Source organism: Acanthisitta chloris, unplaced genomic scaffold, assembly GCF_000695815.1.
Source record: "Acanthisitta chloris isolate BGI_N310 unplaced genomic scaffold, ASM69581v1 scaffold8569, whole genome shotgun sequence".
Classification (NCBI taxonomy): domain Eukaryota; kingdom Metazoa; phylum Chordata; class Aves; order Passeriformes; family Acanthisittidae; genus Acanthisitta; species Acanthisitta chloris.
This window is the reverse complement of record NW_008691949.1, coordinates 76,418-82,417: the sequence shown is the minus strand read 5'-3', so window position 1 is coordinate 82,417 and position 6,000 is coordinate 76,418.

The window sequence follows — 6,000 nt, the reverse complement described above, 5'->3', positions numbered from 1 at the left end:
TTTTATAATAATAATTTTATCATTTTACACTGAGGTATAACTGGGAGTAACAATAGTAAACTACTTACAACATAGTTAGAAAATAGCTGGACATTAGGAGCAAATCTTGGGAGTTTGCCCATGAGTGAGCTGCAGGGTCTGGGAGAAAAAAGCTTTCAGCAGAGGCAGAAGAAAACTAGTTTCTTCATGGTGTTCAGCTTTAGACATGATGGGATAAATGGCTGAAGTCCACCCCAATCACTGACTTTTGTTCACTCATGCTGACTAGGCACAAGGGATGGAGATACTCATCGGTGCATGGGATTCAAGGGAACTGCAATAGAAAACTATCCACTTAGAGAGCTGCACACATGCCACCAGTGAGGCTACTGGGTTGGGACAGTTTGGCTGTGCCAACTGCACGAGGAGGGCCAGCAGGAGGGATTCTCTGCTTTTAAGGCTAAAAGTTGGGAAAATCTCCTTGGCTTGAAAAGAAGGGCCCTCCTTTGCCACCTTCACACCTCTTCTCCATGGCCCACAGGGAGGGTCTTAAAGTATGTGACAGATAAGTCACATCTTCAAAACAATCTTTCATGGAAAGTGAAGTGCTATGTATTAACAGGTTTCTATACAAGCTAAAAACTACTGACAGGACATCTCCTCCTCCTCCTCCATGGACATCTTTGAACAGAGAACAGACACAGAGTGCCCAGTGTCCTTGGATGCAGCAAGTAAAATGCTATCCAGGGTTCTCTGTTAGAAAGATATAAAATAAATTGGTTGCTAACAGAATTTTAAAAAAAATAAAATAATTCCAGTTGTTTTCCTCCTCCCACATGAGAAGTCCTCCCAGTCTTATCTTCTGCAACACTGGAAAACGGCTTTTCAAGGAGTGATGTTAGTACCATGGTGAATCACTTATCAAAATCAGATGAATTAATGTGTAAAGAATCTACTCACTCTCTAGGGAAAGGAAACAAAGTGGGGGAGCAAAGGAAAAAAATCCTCCAGTGTGATCCGCAGCCATTGTTTATATTCCCTACTGGAGTGGGATTTTGTTGCCTTTTTCATTCAGCTCAGTTTATGCCTGCATGTAAATTTAATGGTCACTATTGTGACAGCAGATGTCCACTCAGCTCAGCTGCTCTTTAACATCATGTGGCATCCTGGCCAAAGCCAAAATGCAGAACAAGCTGTCTAAAATCCAAGCTGTCAAAATAAATCTCCATAGAGACATTGTCTGCTAATCCATGGGAAGTGGAGTTTAAGAGACTGCACTGATTGCCAAAGCAAATGCCAAAAGGACACCCATTGTGTGCTCCCAGCTATAGTGAGGGGGGCAAACTCCATCTTGAAATGACAGGCACACACAGGTCTGTAAGAAATCAAGTCAGGCTGATGCTTTACATTTAGTCCTTCTGCCAGGGCTTTCAGTGCTAGAAATCCCTGCTGGGCAGGATGTAAGAGTTGAAGGCTGCAGTTGGGTGTTTCAGATACAGTGCATGCATCAATGTTTTAAAAATGAGTTGATGTGGCACTTTGTGATGTGGTTTAGTGGGCATGGTGGTGTCCAGTCAAAGGTTGGACTTGATGATCTTGGAGGTCTTTTCCAACAGTCATGATTCTATGACTCTGTGTAGCACCAAATGGTACAGGCTTGAAAAAGCATCTTTGAAAAAGAGGAATGTGGCATGAAAAGAGGTAAATAAGCCATTTCTTTCACAAGCCTTCAACCACAGCAGCAGCTGTACAGACTCGCCAGTCTTTCCCCAATTTTTATGAGTAACCCAATGCCCCTGACAGAGTTCCCTGGGGGCACCACAGGTCCTGCTCCATTGCAGCAAATCCCATAGAGAGCTGACAAAGGGGCACAACCTGCTCCCTTCACCCTCCACAGGAAAGGCTTTGTTTCTCATTCAGGGCACCTTGGGGCAGGAGTAGAGCCAAAACCAGAAGTCAAGGGCCAACACCTTCCCATGGGGTGTGACTGCAGTTGCAGCAGCTCCACGTCACCACCAGCAGGCACCTGTTCTGTTAAATCCAAGTTTTCACTTTATGTTCCCAAAAAAATAGTGGCTTGGTCTGTATGGTGGCAGCCCTGGCTTTTGGGAAACATGAGCAGTGCTCCAAGGCTTACTGCCACTCTGAGAAGCTCCTTCTGTTCTTTGGGGTGTACACTATTATTTTGCACCAGTTTGAACCATTGCTGACAATTGCTAAATTCTTTTTGAATAACAGGGAAGTAAAATGGCAAACAATTCTTTCAGTCTGCTTTGGATGATTTTTGCCCTCTGCTAACTGATTTAACACATCCCAAAACTGTACAGGCTTTCCCAGTCAACTCTGACATTGAGGGACTTTGATGTCAGCTTCTTCAGGACTTTTTTAATCTTTAGATTTTATTTTACCATTGGAATACTTTCAAAGTCATTCCTCAATGTCCATTAATTTTTTTAAACATGTTGAAAAATATTTTACTGTCCTTCTTGACACGTTTGGGTTGTTCTTCATTTTGGTTCTTCAGATTTGTATCTATGTACATGCACACTTTTGTGTCCTAAATGCTTTATCATTTAATGACCTTTTAGTCTATTCTTTCTGGGCACACAGAAATAAATGTGAAAGTGACCATACCTAATGCAATTATAGCCTTCCGACATGCTTAAATCACATCATGGAAATAAGAGGTTGGTCAGCCTGAACATTGCTTTGCATTTGTGGAATTTTTATACATATGTGGCATTAAAAATATTTGCAGAGACTTTAGAATTCAGAGCCAATATTAGCCTTTGTCTAGGTGTACTCACTAGATAATCTGGACACTTTTTAAGATGTTTGGAAAAACGTGTTTCAAAGCCTCAACATGTATTTTTACATTTCTTCTTGCACTTCAGGTACTTGCCATGCTCCATTTTAACCACTTTGGGCACATTATTTCATTTCTACTCTGCTCAGTTCCCTTATTTTGATAGCTGCTTTGCTGCAGATCTTTTTAAGAAAAAGAAATAATAACAATTTTTAGGTACAGTTCAGAGCTATTTGGATTGATTTTTAAATCTTCTCTTTTAAACTTTCCCTTATTTTTTCAATTTTACACTACTCAGATTTCCGGAATAAGTACTAAAAGATACCATGGAAGGAAGAGCTTGGTTTTGTTATACAATGCTCATGATGCTCTCCAAAGCACTCAGCCCAGGCAGCCAATACAATCCTCCTTACTTTATTCCTAAGTATTCCTGACATGATCCAACACTTATCTGAGAAGAAATTTTAAAACAGTAATAGTAGGGAACCATACACACAAAGGGATTCCAAAATATATTGCTTAATGATGCCAAAATATTTGAAATGGACCCTAAAAAGAAACAAATTGGTCAAAACCCAACATAAAGAGTTTATTAACGGAGCAAATATTTTCCAAGGGAAAAGAAAACTGAACAGAACAAAGTGTCAAGAAATAGAAAAAAAAATTAACATGCTACTAATGCAGTAATTCCAAAAGATACTCAGATGTTCATATTGGTTCTTACAGCACATGACCTGAGAACTGACTTAAACCAAGAAAGAAATTGTTTGCAGGGATGAATATTCTCATTACCTGTACTCTGAGCCATCTCCATTCAGGTGACCAGAGAGGGAACCTTGCCTGAGCTAACCCTGCTGCAACCAAGTGCCTTATGCACATTCCAGCACAGCAACACGGAAAACCCAGTGAGGTATTTATCTTTACATGTCTGACACCACTGAATATCTGACCCAGAGCCTTGAAGTCACATTGAGCAGAAAAGCAGTTTGTTTAATGGTTTGAAATTTCTCTCAGAGTTTAGCAAATCTAGGGTTTCTCCTCTGACTGACACCAGACGACACAAAACTTGTACAAGTTTCTATCTATTGCCTATCTTGAACAAATAACCAGTGCAGTAGAGAGGAAGGCTTGTTTTGAAGTTGTAATGATAAATTGTGATGCCTCATCTATAAGACAGTGAGAAAAGCCACAGGAAAGAAGAAAGAAAAATCATGCTTATTCTTCTTGGGATCACTACTTATTCAAAGTGCAAAAAAGCCCCTAATAGTCTGTAAAATTTAACACATCCACACTGAATGTCACAGGATGACCTTTCCATCCTCCCCTCCCTGCAAGTAACAGTGCTGGCCAGGCTGGAGCCTTTTCCAGCTCACAGACCTTGTGTTATAGCAGGTGAGAGCTGCTCCTCATCAGAGCTGGATGCAGCAAATTACCCAGCTCATGTCTCCAGTCAGCTGAAAAGTATCTCTGATTCCCAGTCAGGTCCTGCAAACCTAACTTCCAGGAAAATCCTTGAGCAGTAGATCTACTCCATTCACCTCAGCAGACCTTTAGGACAGCCTCAATTCTTCAGAACTTGCTTACCCATCCAGGGCCATGGCTGACTGATTTCTGCACAGCTCAGTGCTACTGCTGCAGATGTGGGCAACAATCAGGCTGACACACAGCAAACCTTGCAACTCATCCCAAAAAGTGATACTGGAAGAACATTTTTGTTCTGCCTTGGAGAGAGACTCTGAAAATCATGCTGAGAAATGCAACTGCATAAATAAGTAAAAGGTCTATTACATACCACGTATCTGTTAATTTGTTGCATTAAAATACATCATTTTGCAAATTGTTGTTTGCAAACCTAAAAATCTACACAAAGTGATAGAAGTACCATGCATTATTTTACACAGGGATTGAAAATCCTCCCAATACAAGAGAAGTTCTTTATCATTAATCTAAGGAATACAGAGAGTCCTATCATAGAATCATAGAATCAACCTGGTTGGAAGAGACCTCAAAGATCACCAAGTCTAATGTACCTTTGTTGCTAGTATTTATGTTGAGGTCCAGTGACTTCCTTTTTCCATCAGGCCAAGTGATCTGACATAACTGAAACCCTTCTGTACAAGGAGGACTTGAAAATCCATACAGGGCTCCATTCTAACCAGTAAATTTTGTTAACTCACACTGTACATACACATCCAGAATGTGAGTAGATGTCCCTCCATCAAATTTATAAACACACATTTAAAAATAATTCAGCAAGCTTTATCTGTTAGCATTTCAACTTGACTGGATTTCTTCTGTTCAGCATTTGGCAGAACATATATAATTTTCTTCATGAATCATACTTATTACAAAGAGAAAAACGTTATATACAGTATTACTACTAGAAGGACTTGAGTGGAAAATTATATACCTGGGAAGTACTTTGTGATAAACACTCAGATCCAAATTGCAGTGAAGCTGCAGGACTGACTAGCTCATCCTGACTAGGCAAGTACATTTCAATGAATATTAGACAGGTTTTTTTCAGGGTTCTTGAACTTGTAAAATGTTTGAAACCCAAAAGTCTGCACTGAACCTTTGTCATCATAGTCAGGTATGGCTGATGTGTGCATAGCCAATGATCTACCACCATCACATCCTCCTGCTCTGCATGGAGCAAGTTATTTTCATGACCAAGTCACAAGTGTCTGATTGATCCTATGAATCTTCACCAACAGAGCTGGTTTGGGAGATTTTTGCAGAAGTGTCTAATGTAGGTTTTCCAGTAGGATTACAAAGCATTACAACACCACACACAATGTGCAAAGTAGGCTATTGTATGGTTTTAACTAGCACAGCTGATATTCTACTAATTACAATACAGCTAGAAAATGCCAGCTAGGACTGACACTGAAAGACCTGTGCTGTACTGTTGCTCAAAAATATGTTAATAATGTTTAGTGCCGAAATGCAATCAGAAAACACTCTGTTATGTATACTCATGAGTGGATTGGCTTTGTCTCTTGATTTCTATCTCCTTTGCACATTTCTCTGATTTCAGAGCATAGAGTTGTTATTATGTTGGACATAATAGAAAGGGTTGCTGTACATCTGTATTTAAAGCATCAATCTGCACATTTCATGCAAACATGGGGATGTAAAAGGTGAGACTGAATCATCACCTTCATATATATTTATATTTACATTAAAATTCATATAGAATCCCCTGTTTGTCA